Source organism: Mus musculus, chromosome 11 (genome assembly GCF_000001635.26).
Source record: "Mus musculus strain C57BL/6J chromosome 11, GRCm38.p6 C57BL/6J".
Taxonomy (NCBI): Eukaryota; Metazoa; Chordata; class Mammalia; order Rodentia; family Muridae; genus Mus; species Mus musculus.
The window spans coordinates 27948368-27962669 of NC_000077.6; positions in this window are offsets into that span (position 1 = coordinate 27948368).

Genomic DNA, 14302 nt, shown 5'->3' on the forward strand with positions numbered 1-14302 from the left:
TCCCAGAGACTTTCCAAACAATTCAAGCTACTATCTTGATTACCCAACAAATTGATGGTATGATCCTATATTTGATGAGACCACAAACTTCATTAAAGGACATGGAGAAATCAAGCTACTAATGAACTGGAACCTTCCTTCTTGATTGGTAGCTTATACTGTGCTGGCTTCTGGGGGTGGAGGATCATCTTCAATGATAATCAGTCCTGTAACCTTCAATAATGATTTCTTGTACAATACTGATGTAAGTGCCATAAGAATAACCAAATACAATTTTATTACATTTAGTCCAACAAACATTATTATCTCACACATTTAGTTCTCCTGTCTAACAGAGATTTTTTTTTCATATTTTGTGAGCAAATGAGTGTCTACACATAGAGATACTAAGACAGTTTGAATAAGGAAAATGGAAAACTACATGTTTACTTTCAAAAATGACTAAAATTATGTTTTATAATCCATAATTCAGAGCGAACTCAAGATTAGTTCTGTAAAGCTGGCCAAGAACTTTTGTCTGAGGTAGTGGTAGTTATAAGCCATGAGAAAGAATCTATGATTATCAGTTTGCTATATCTACTGATAGTTTACAAATAATTTACCTTTTGATACTCATAGATTAGAGAAGCTATCAGCCTTAAAAAAGGAATCTTTTTCCAAGGGCATGGTTAATCCAGATTTACAAATGGTCAAAGTGCTGAGATTAAGTGATTGTGGGGTACTCATCCCTAAATAAGCATCCATATGATAACTCCCTTCTCCATGACTAAGGACACATAGTAGAAAAGATGGAGAGGAGTTTGTTGGGAACATTTATTGGGAGGCAGAGGCAGGTAAATCACTGAGTGCTAGGCAAGCCTGGTCTATAAAGAGTTCTAAGACTAAGGGGTACACAGTGAATCTTTCTCTTGAAAAAGAAAAAAGAAAATAAGTTTAGATGAGAGAGGGTATACAAGACCCCACCCTAGGTAATGAATTATTGACAGATTATGGCTAATATGGAAAATATTTTCTCAGCTCTGTGATATCTGGTAGGTTTCCCATGATCCAGTAAATATATTGTCGGTACTAACTGGACGCAGTGTATTCTTTTAAAATGGAAAAAGAATGGCCTGAAGTTGGAAGGATAAACATAAGTACATGCTGAGAAAGGTCTGAGAGAGTAGAGATGGCTGATTAGTGTTAAAGATAATACAATGCATTATATACATCAATGGAAGTTGCAAATGATAAATAGTGTTCTGTGATTTTTAAAGGAAATAGAACTGCTCAGGACTGACAGGGCACCTGGGACATATTTCTTAATGATGGGCTCTATATTACTTTACAATAAATATAACAACTAAATCTTCCATTTACTACTTAGGATTTGAGTTTTCAAAATTCTTGTGCTTTTAAATAATTGTTATCTTATCCTTGGTGTTACATTAGAACTTCTCAAAATTTTGAAATGAGAAAGTAAAGGTAAATCCTGTTCCAACTGGAAATGGTACCAAGACTCACTATTTTCAAGTTTACTGATATACCATCAAGGTCAAAACTGACCTTCTTTAGACTTGATACTTATAAAAATCAGTTTCATGACTGCAGTGTGGTCATGCAAATGCTGAGATGTTGGTCAATAGCTGAGCTGGCTTATTTTCTTTGGGTTTTTAGCAGTCTTCACTTCAGCTCCTATTCTTGCTCAAAAACTATTCCTTGTATCTTACTGCCTATTCCTATAAAGCTTTCAAGCTTTTTACCTTCCACTTTTGCTATTTTGCCTTCAACATTATTTCATATTACAACCAAGAACTAGATGAAGAACTTAGTATGGAAATGCTGGCACAAACAGATATCCAAGACAAGAAAACTAAAACTAGGTCCATGACTGCCTCTTTAGGAATCAAAAAAGAGAGGTATTATAGAAGTTTAATTCTCCTGCCTGAGCATAGAAGCTACAGGTGCCAACAATATTGAGAAAATCAGTGTTACTGAAGGATAACTTCATGAGCCACACTGAAAGATGGACACTGCTCTCTGTGAGTGCTATATTCTAAGGATAGAGGCCTAGAGATACTGTCAACAGAATAATCCAGAGATATCTTCAGGGACTTCCAGGGCAGCAACTTACATTTGAATGGTATTTTAATTTTAATGTTTTAATATTTTCAAATGTTATAGTATGAAAGGCATCAAACAATTCAATTGCTCTTTTAAAAAATATATTAATGTTCACTGTATTCTTATAATGAAAGGATCACAATGCCATTCAAATAAATGGAGGGACAGTTTTGGTACTTTTCTCAGCATTGTACACCTTATATTATTTTTTTATGTCTTTGCTAATTTGTAAGAACTGTTCCATCTGCTCTCTTTGCCAGTAAAACAACTTGACCTAGAAATCTCTCTGACAGTACTAATGCTTCCAACAAGCCAATCTGACTCCCACCAAACCATCTTGCTCACTACCTGAACCTACTTAAGAAGTCCAATATTAATAGTCTTTTCCCCCAGGACTTCAGACAGATAGGTAAGGCAATGGCAATGAAAATAGAGAATATTTGACACTAGGTCAATAAGTCTTGAATCCAGTAGCTTTTTGTGACAAAGTGAACTTTCTGTAAAATGTAAAATTGGTGGTGGTGGATAAATGCCATCAAAGTTAATATTATCTCAGAATCCAGACACCATATCACACATGTCATGATTTTTAATACTTGTTATTAGACGCGTTCTCACGACCGGCCAGGAAGAACACCACAGACCAGAATCTTCTGCGGCAAAGCTTTATTTCTTACATCTTCAGGAGCCAGGGTGCAGGAAGCAAGAGAGCAAGAAGCAAGAGAGAGAGAAAAGCAAGAGAGAGAGAAAACGAAACCCCGTCCCTCTTAAGGAGCATTCTCCTTCGCCTCGGACGTGTCACTCCCTGATTGGCTGCAGCCCATCGGCCGAGTTGACGTCACGGGGAAGGCAGAGCACAAGTAGTCATAAGATACCCTTGGCACATGCGCAGATTATTTGTTTACCACTTAGAACACAGCTGTCAGCGCCATCTTGTAACGGCGAATGTGGGCGCGGCTCCCAACATCTCCCCCTATCCTTTTAATAAGAGCAAATAGGCCACCCATATTAATGAGAGTGGAGATAGAGGTCAAATCCCCAGTGTGTAGGTAAAGGAGCCATGTACAGGATTAGCTCTTAGGCTCACAGGCTTTTACCCAGAGCAACCCTGACCTGTTCCCGTGTCGTTTTGCCTGGGGGAAGGGAACTAGGACACTGAACCTTCATGAAAGATGACATGTCTCCCTAGAATAGGCTCATATATGCCGCAGAGCCTTTCCATTGCAGTGCTTAGCCTTGCAACTCTCTCGGGCTGCTGAAGCACACTCACTCCATCTCGTGCAATGAGACTAGCCTCATGGGATATAAGAGCTGAGTGGCCAGCGACCTATTGCCTAAGCATAGATATATCAGGGGAAGCTCCATGTTCTAGTCCTGCAAGCGCCTGGGCAATAACCACCTTGTCTCTCCTAGTTTGGGCCTTAAGCTTACAGACCAATCAAAGAAGCAACACTAATCCACAGCAAAGTGTATCTCCAAATAATATTAATCCCACCCAATTTTTTAAAGAAGGAAAATGCTGAGGAGATCCAATTGGGTAATCCTTTGGTCAGCGACAGGTCCAAGCGCGTGGAGTTGACCTGAAGTCTCAATTCCCGAAGGATCTGTTCAAATTCAGCCATCCAATTCTGTAACATATACTGAAAAAGACCTTTTGACAAATTAGCTGCCCTAGTAAATTTAACATACTGAATGGAAGTAACACACAATCCCGGAAACTTTTGTTTACACCCCAGCTGAGCTATTTGCCATAATACATCTAGTTGTATCTGGACAAGATCTATGAGTTGATTAACCAGCATGAGACCTCTCTGTATCTTGACATTAGCTGAGGCCTGTTCATCTATGACTGTAGTCACTGAGGCTGACAAAGTGTTAATGGTGTCAGTCATCTGGACCTGTCCAGACAGAGCCAAGGCTGTCTGAATTAAGGCCAAACCCAGTTCCTAGTTAGTGGTAAAAAAGCAGGAGAATACTTGAGCATTATACATCACCGTCATTGGGAGTGGAAATGTCGACATTATCCCCCAACGCTGCTCTCTCTTTATTATTGACGCCCTGGACATCACCAAGACGAGGGACATTAGTATTCCCTTGGTCAGTCTGGATTTTTCGGGTGAGTCTTTCTGGTACCCAAAATGGGTTGTCTTCATTCTGTGGGAAAACACAGATAGCTCCCCTGGATCTTATCAAAATAGGATCCGGGCCATACCATTTATTATCAAGGACATTTTTCCATTTAACCATCTCATTGGGCCTATCTGGCTCTGTACAATGACGTTCAGCCGCAGTATGGCCATGAGCATCAATATTTAAAAAATTGAGTGTAAAGAGTGCCAAAGACACAGACACTCTTGGTGCTCGGGGTACAGTCTCCTCAAAAGTTCCCCTCTTCTGTTTTATAAGATAGGCTTTGAGGGTGCGATGCGCACGCTCAACAATACCCTGTCCTTGAGGGTTGTATGGAAGTCCAGTCAGGTGGGTCACGTCCATCTGACGGCAGAACTGTTGGAATTTTTGAGACGTATAAGCTGGTCCATTATCAGTCTTAAGGAGTCTGGGTTTCCCCCAAGCACTCCATGCCTCAAGACAATGTTGAATCACATGTGAGGCTTTTTCCACCTTTTGTAAGGCCTGGTTAGCAGCTAGAGTAAGAGTCCTAGGGGAGGAGATATGAGGATCTCCTTCTAAAATACCAAACAAAGGCCTTAACTCAGCGGAAGGAATCTTTAAAAAAGGTCTGAGCCAATTAATATCTCCCAACAGCTTTTGAAAATCATTTAAGGTATGGAGGTGATCTCTTCTTATCTCTACCTTTTGGGGCACAATCTTATCTGGGGACACCACAGAGCCCAAGAATTGTCCTGTATCAGAAATTTGGACCTTTTCTGTGGCTATCTGTAAACCCCACTGACTTAAAGTTTTAAGTAGAAAAGGATATGCCTTTTGTAGCATGGTAAGGTCTTTATGGCACAGGAGGATGTCATCCATGTAAAGGAGCAAAATTAAAGAGGGGAATTGTTCCCTCACTGGCAAAAGAGCTTCTTGCACATAAAGTTGGCACATTGTAGGACTATTGGACATTCCCTGTGGTAAGACCTTCCATTGATACCTCTTATCAGGTTCCATGTGATTAATAGAGGGGATGGTAAAGGCAAATCTGGGCCTATCCCTTGGACACAAAGGTATAGAAAAGAAACAATCTTTAATATCTATAATAATTAAATTCCAGCCACGTGGTAAGGCGGAAAGTACAGGGAGACCCCTCTGTACTGGGCCAAATAAGTTCATTTGCTCATTAATGGCTCTGAGGTCATGGAGCAGTCTCCACTTTCCTGACTTTTTCTTAATTACAAAAATTGGAGTATTCCAAGGTGAGGTAGAGGGTTCAATATGGCCTAATTTTAATTGTTCCTCTACCAGTTGAATCACAGCTTCTAGTTTTTCAGAGGATAGGTGCCATTGAGGAACCCACACTGGGTCCCCTGTTTTCCATGGTATGGGTCGTGCTGCCCCAATGGCCGCTAAGGAAAACCCAGACCCTGTCTGTCTTGGTTTCCATTAGGTGAGATGGGCTCTATCCTTCCCTGTTCTTGATGTCCTAACCCTTTTCCTTCTTTATAACCCATCTTTGCCATGATATTTTTTGCTTTAGTTGAATACCCTCCCGATGGGGCGTTTTCATTGGACAAAATAAGGCCCAAATGCTGCATAATATCCCTTCCCCAGAGGTTAACCGGGAGTGGGAGCACATAAGGTATGAATTTCCCTTGCTGTCCTTCAGAGGATTCCCACGTCAAGGCAATGGAGCTTATAGTGGGACATGATTGATATCCTAGGCCCTGTAATGAATGAGATGACTCTGTGGTGGGCCATGCTTTGGGCCACCAATGTGTAGAGATTATACTTTTATCTGCTCCGGTATCAAGGATGCCTTCAAACTCTTTTCCGTTGATCTTAAGGCGGAGCTTAGGTCTATCATTTAAAGATACAACCAAATAGGCAGAATCATTTCCTGAGGAGCCCATTTTCTTTATCTCAGGTCCTGCAGATTTTTCCCTGGTATTATCAGGGAGGAGCAGCAGCTGAGCTATCCTATCTCCTTTACTAATAGAAAAAACGCCTTTAGGGCTTGAGCACAGGACCTGTATTTCAGGGGAATGTTGACAATCCATAACTCCAGGGTGGACTACTAAGCCCTGTAAGCTGAGTGAACCCCGGCCGAGAATAAGGCCCATGGTTCCCGGGGGCAAGGATGGTATAGGCTCCACCGGCACCGGCTGAATACTCATTTGAGGCATTAGTAGGAAGTCGGAGGCGGCACGCAGGTCCACCCTTGTGGGTCTTCCTGGGTCGCCTCTCTGACTGCTTCCTGGGTCCTGACAAACCGGTTCCCATATCTTTGAGGGCCCTGGGACCGAGGGCCCGATGACCCGTTTTTTGGCACATAAGCTGATTGACTATCAGGTGGGGGAAGGACTCTGCCTTTTATATCCCTCACAGAGCGACACTGGTCAGCTCTATGATAACCCTTGCCACACTTAGAGCAAAGAGTGAGAGTCCCTCCCTGTTTATCTGGAGCTCTGCAATCTTTCTTAAAATGCCCAGGCTTTCCGCAATTAAAACATGTCCTCTGATCATTTCTGCTCATGGAGCGGTTTTGGGATTGAAGGATGGCAGCCGCTAAACCTGCATTGCTGAGAGGTCCCCCAAGCTCTCGACAGACCCTGAGCCAGTCTTGTAAGCCTTTGTTCTTTCTTGGGGCTATGGCCGCTCGGCACTCCTTTGTGGCTTGCTCATAGATTAGCTGTTCTATCAGAGGCGCAGCTTGCTCTGACTCTCCAAAAATACGCTCTGCTGCCTCTGTCATTCTGGCCACAAAATCTGAGAAGGATTCCTGAGGTCCCTGGATTATCTTTGTTAACTGACCAGTGGTTTCACCTGCTCGAGAGAGCGCCTTCCAGGCCCTAATAGCCGTGGAAGAAATCTGGGCATAAGCTCCCCAATGGTAGTTTGTCTGATCAGCAGAATAAGCTCCCTGACCCGTTAACAAGTCAAAAGTCCAATCTCTCTGCTCTGGAGTCAAAGCAGCTGCGTTTGCTCGGGCCTGCGCTTGTGCAGCTTCGTGCCAAAGCGCTCTCCATTCCATATATTTGCCCATACTAGGGAGAGCGGCTTTTACAACCGTTTGCCAGTCAGCAGGAGTTAGTGCCATGCCGGCGAGCCTGTCTAACTGCACCAAGGTAAAATTAGCATTGGTTCCGTATTTACGGACCGACTCGGCAATTTCTTTAATTTGTAAGTATTCTACCGGAGCGTGGACACGCCCACCCTCGGCTCCTTCAAAGACCGGAAATGCCTGTTGTATTTTCCTTTGTTCCTCTCTGGGAATGAATGAGTCTGCGCACTGCCTCTCTGCGCATTGCTGACGCACTACGCAGGGCGGGGACTCCGCATAGGGCGGACCTTGAAGCCGACTGCCCTGAGGCCAATCAGCAAACTGGCCTTCGCCAGCCGCTTTTGGCTTTTTTCTTGACCAATTAGCTGGCTGGTAATGGGCTGCTTCTTCCTCCCAGTCTGTTTCCTCAGAGGAGGATTCTTCACCTGCTTCAGAGCTACTAAGAGCTGGCTCCCCGAGCCCATCCAGCGATGAGCACAGGCTCCTTTTCCTAGAGACCTCCGCTAATTGATCTTTCTTCTTTTCCCTTTTTCCTCTTTTTCTTCTAATCTCTCTCCAGGTATTCCTACCTAACCTTAACTTTTCCTCGGGTTCAAGACCCTTGGAAAGGCCTGTATACTTATTTTGTGTACCATATTTTCTCTTTGCTCCTACTCTCTCTCCCCACTTTACTTCTGATAGCTTGTCCTGAATTTCATCTAGAATCCGCCCTGCCTTAACCACTTGATAACATGTGAAAAGGAACAAAAGGGCTTCTAACATTAGAAAAAATTCAAGGCCAAACATTTTCCACTTTACTTCTGATAGACTGTCTTGAATTTCCTTAGAAAGTTCAAGGCCAGGCTTACCTCGTAAAGCTGTACTCACTGGTACTCTCGTTCCCCAGCTGAAAAGTTCTGAATTCATACAGTTGAATCCTTCTTAACAGTCTGCTTTACGGGAACCTTTATTACCGCGACCCGCAGTTCTGGTTCTGGAATGAGGGATCTTCCTTGCGCCAGTCCCGAGTTTTTTTTCTCGTCCCGGGTTTCGGCACCAATTGTTATTAGACGCGTTCTCACGACCGGCCAGGAAGAACACCACAGACCAGAATCTTCTGCGGCAAAGCTTTATTTCTTACATCTTCAGGAGCCAGGGTGCAGGAAGCAAGAGAGCAAGAAGCAAGAGAGAGAGAAAAGCAAGAGAGAGAGAAAACGAAACCCCGTCCCTCTTAAGGAGCATTCTCCTTCGCCTCGGACGTGTCACTCCCTGATTGGCTGCAGCCCATCGGCCGAGTTGACGTCACGGGGAAGGCAGAGCACAAGTAGTCATAAGATACCCTTGGCACATGCGCAGATTATTTGTTTACCACTTAGAACACAGCTGTCAGCGCCATCTTGTAACGGCGAATGTGGGCGCGGCTCCCAACAAATACTAAATCAATTCTTTTAACTTTCAATTGCTTATGACAACCCACTTTTTCAAAATTTAGAATTATTTCTTCTAAGACCAATGACTACAATGGTCACTTTCTCTTTTATTTCTCAATTTTTCTCCCCACTGCTTACACCTTCATCCTTCAGTATGTTCCCTATCTCCCTCTTATTTGGTAAATTTCTATGAGAACTGGAAAAACTTTATTTTTCAGTAATTCCAAGTTTGAAAATCAGCAAGTGAATGTATCTCTAGACACAACAAGATGAATAAAAAATTTAAAATAAATGCATTATTCCTTTTTGGAAGGTGAAAAATGATGTGTAAAGGCAACATTGGATTTGGTAAAAATCCTATTAGCTGCAGAGTCAAGTCTGCAGTACACAAGTAAACAACTTAACAAATTAATATACATATGACTGGTCTCGATCTCTCAATGAAAATGTTAACATTGTGTTGAGGAATAAAAATTAGTTTTAAAACCATAGATCAGGTCTTCAGGCCATCATCTTCAGCCAAGAAGCAGATCTGAGCTACAGACCCCTGCATTCCTTCCCCACCAGAGGAGAGATGGCAACAAGGAACAGCTCTAACCATCAGAGAAGGTGATAAAGCCACCTTGAATCCCTGGTGCCTTAGAGACCAGTCTGCTCAGGAGAGCCTGCAGAATGCAGAAGCAACATAGCTTCTGGGACAGGCCCTGTTTCAGGCCTTCATCTTCAGCCAGGAAGTAGATCTGAGCTTCAGACATCTGTGCTCCTCTCCCATCAGAGGAGAGGGGGTTTGCAGAGAGTACTCTGACAACTGAGAGTCAGGAAGGAGTTGGACTCCCAGGAGTGCTGACGAAGGAAAACAGAATTACAGGAGGAACAAGCTCCATCCAGAGACAACTATAACAACTAACACCAGAGATTACCAGATGGCAAAAGGCAAACATAAGACTTTTACTAACAGAAACCAAGACCAATCACCATCATGAAAAGCCAGCACTCCCACTTCAGCGAGCCCTGGAAACCCCAACACACCCGAGAAGCAAGACTCGGATTTAAAACCATATCTCATGATGGTGGTAGAGGATTTTAAGAGGGCGTTAATAACTCACTTAAAGAAATACAGGAGAACACTGCAAAACAGGTGGAAGACCTTAATGAATTTCAGGAAAACACTGCTAAACAAGTAGAAGTCCTTAAAAAAGAAACACAAAAATCCCTTAAAGAATTACAGGAAAACACAACCAAACAGATCATGGAATTGAACAAAAACATTCAAGATCTAAAGATGGAAGTAGAAACAATAAATAAAAACCAAAGGGAGAAAATTCTGGAGATAGGAACCATGATGTGAGTATCAGCAACAGAATACAAGAGATGGAAGAGAGAAACTCAGGTGCAAAAGATTCCACAGAGAACATGTACACAACAATCACAGAAAATCCAAAGCATAAAAAAGATCCTAGCTCAAAACATCCAGGAAATCCAGGACAGAATGAAAAGAACAAACTTCCAGATAATAGGAGTAGATGAGAATGAAGATTACCAAATTAAAGGGCCACCTAATATCTTCAACAAAATTATAGAAGAAAACTTCCGATACCTAAAGAAAGAGGTGCCCATGAACGTAAAAGAAGCATACAGAACTCCAAATAGACTGGTCCAGAAAAGAAATTCTTTCTGACACATAGTGATCAGAACAAAAAATGCTCTAAATAAAGATATAATATTAAAAGCAGTAAGGGAAAAAGTTCAAGTAACATATAAAGGCAGGCCAATTAAAATTACACCAGAATTCTCACTATAGATTATGAAAGACAGAAGATCATGGACAGATGCTATACAGACCCTAAGAGAACATAAATGCCAGTGCAGGCTACTATACCCAGAAAAACTCTCAATTACCAAAGAGAAACCAAAGTATTCCATGACAAAACCAAATTCACACATCTTTCCATGAATCCAGACCTTCAAAGGAAAATAAAGGGAAAACACTACCACAAGGACAGAAACTACACCCTAGAAATAGCAAGAAAGAAATCATTCACCAAACCTAAAAGAAGACAGCCACAAGAACAGAATCCCAACTTTAATAACAAAAATAATAGGAAGCTATAATTACTTTTCCTTAATATCTCTTAATAGCAATGGATTCAATTCCCTAAATAAAAAGACATAGACTAACAGACTAGCTACACAAACAAGACCCAAAATTTTCCTGGATACAGGAATCCCAACTCAGGGAAAAATACAGACACTACCTCAGAGTAAAAGGCTAGAAAACAATTTTCCAAGCAAATGGTCTGAAGAAACAAGCTGGAGTAGCCATTCTAATATTGAATAAAATCAACTTCCAACCCAAGGTTATCAAAAAAGACAAGGAAGGGCACTTCATACTCATCAAGTCTTACACGCGTTCTCGACCGGCCAGGAAGAACGCAACAAACTGGAATCTTCTGCGGCAAAGCTTTATTGCTTACATCTTCAGGAGCCAGAGAGCAAGAGCGCAAGAGCAAGAGAGCAAGCAAGAGCAAGAGCAAGAGCAAGAGCTCTATTGCTTACATCTTTAGGAGCCAGAGCGCAAGAGAGCAAATGGCGAAACCCCGTCCCCTTTAAGGAGAATTATCCTCCGCCTAGGACATGTTACTCCCTGATTGGCTGCAGCCCATCGGCCGAGTTGTCGTCACGGGGAAGGCAGAGCACATGGGGTGGAGAATTACCCTTGGCACATGCGCAGATTATTTGTTTACCACTTAGAACACAGGATGTCAGCGCCATCTTGCAACGGCGAATGTGAGGGCGGCTCCCCACAATCAAGGTTAAAATCTATCAAGATGAACTCTCAATCCTGAATATCTATGGTCCAAATGCAAGGGCAGCCACATTCATTAAAGAAACTGTAGTAAAGCTCAAAGCACACATTGCACCTCACACAATAATAGTAGGAGACTTCAACACCCCACTCTCATCAATGGACAGATCCTGGAAAGAGAAACTAAACAGGGACAAATGGAAACTCACAGAAGTTATGAAACAAATGGATTTAACAGATATCTACAGAACATTTTATCCTAAAACAAAAGGATATACCTTCTTTTCAGCACCTCATGGTACCTCCTCCAAAATTGTCCATATAATCAGTCACAAAACAGGCCTCAACTGATACAAAAATATTGAAATTGTCCCATGCATCCTATCAGATCACCATGGACTAAGGCTGATCTTCAATAACAGCATAAATATTAGAAAGCCAACATTCACGTGGAAACTGACCAATACTCTACTCAATGATGTCTTTGTCAAGGAAGGTGTCTTAGTCAGGGTTTCTATTCCTGCACAAACATCATGACCAAGAAACAAGTTGGGGAGGAAAGGGTTTATTCGGCTTACACTTCCATACTGCTGTTCATTACCAAGGAAGTGAGAACTGGAACTCAAGCAGGTCAGAAAGCAGGAGGCGATGCAGAGGCCATGGAGAGATGATCATTATTGGCTTGCTTCTCCTGGCTTGCTCAGCCTGCTCTCTTATAGAACTGAAGATTACAAGTCCAGAGATGGTCCCACTCACAAGGGGTCTTTCCCCCTTGATCACTAATTGAGAAAATGCCTTACAGTTGGATCTCATGGAGGCATTTCCTCAACTGAAGCTCCTTTTCCTGTGATAACTCCAGCTGTGTCAAGTTGACACAAAACTAGCCAGTACAGAAGGAATGAAGAACGAAATTAAAGACTTTTTAGAGTTTAATGAAAATGAAGCCCTAACATACCCAAACTCATGGGATACAATTGTAGGCAGTCCTAAGTGAAAAACTCATAGCCCTGAGTGCCTCCAAAAAGAAACTAGAGATAGCATACACTAGCAGCCTGACAGCACACTTAGAAGCTCTAGAACTAAAGGAAGCAAATTCACCCAAGAGGAGTAGATGGCAGGAAATAATCACACTTAGGGCTGAAATCAACCAAGTGGAAACAAAAAGAATTATTCAAAGAATCAACCAAAGCAGGAGAGGGTTCTTTGAGAAAATTAACAAGATAGAAAAACACTTAGACAGACTAACTAGAGGGCACACAGACAATATTCTAATTAACAAAATCTGAAATGAAAAAGGAGACATAACAAAAGATCCTGAGGAAATCCAAAACATCATCAGATCCTACTACAAAGGGCTATACTCAACAAAACTGTAAACCTGGATGAAATGGACAATTTCCTAGACAGATATCAGCTATCAAAGTCAAGTCAGGATCAGATTAAGGATCTAAATAGTCCCATTTCCCCTAAAGAAATAGAATCAGTCATTAATAGTGTCCCAACCAAAAAATTCCCAGGACCAGATGGGTTTAAGCAGAGTTCTATCAGACCTTCAAAGAAGACCTAATTCCAACTCTCCTCAAACTATTCCACAAAATAAAAACAGAAAGTACTCTACCCAATTCATTCTATGAAGCCATGATTACTCTGATACCTAAACCAAACAAAACACAACAAAGAAAGAGAACTTCAGACCAATTTCCCTCATGAATATTGATGCAAAAATATTCAATGAAATCCTCACAAACCGAATCCAAGAACACATCAAAATGATCATCCATTGTGACCAAGTATGCTTTATACCAGGGATGCAGGGAATGTTTAATATACAGAAATCCATCAACGTAATCCAGTATATAAACAAACTCAAAGACAAAAATCACATGATCATCTGGTTAGGTGCTGAAAAAGCATTTGACAAATCCAGCATCCCTTCATGATAAAGTCATGGAAAGATCAGGAATTCAAGACCCATACCTAAACATAATAAAAGCAATATACAGCAAACAAGTAGCCAATATCAAACTAAAAGGAGAGAAATCCCACTAAAATTGGGGACTAGACAAGGCTGCCCACTTTCTCCCTACCTATTCAATATAGTAGTTGAAGTCCTAGCAAGAGCAATTCAACAACAAAATGAGATCAAGGGGATACAAATTGGAAAGGAAAAAGTCAAAATATCACTATTTGCAAACGATATGATAGTATATATAAGTGACCCTAAAAATTCCACAAGAGAACTCCTAAACCTGATAAACAGCTTCAGTGCAGTAGCTGGATATAAAATTAACTCAAACAAATCAGTGGCCTTTCTCTATACAAAGGATAAACAGACTGAGAAAGAAATTAGGGAAACAACACACTTCACAATAATCACAAATAATATAAAATATCTTGATGTGTCCCTGACTAAGGAAATGAAATATCTTTATGATGAGAACTTCAAGTTTCTGAAGAAAGAAATTTAAGAAGTTCTTAGAAGATGGAAAGATCTCCCATACTCATAGATTGGCAGGATTAATATAGTAAAAATGACTATCTTGCCAAAAGCAATCTACAGATTCAATGTAATCCCCATCAAAATTCCAACTAAATTCTTCACTGAGATAGAAAAGGCAATTTGCAAATTCATCTGGAATAACAGCAACCTATGGTAGCCAAAACTCTTCTCAACAATAAAAGATCCCCCAGTGGAATCACCATGACTGACCTAAAGCTGTACCTACACAGCAATTGTGATAAAAACAAAACAAAACAAAACAAAAAAACAAAACAAAACAAAAACTGCATGGTACTGGTACAGTA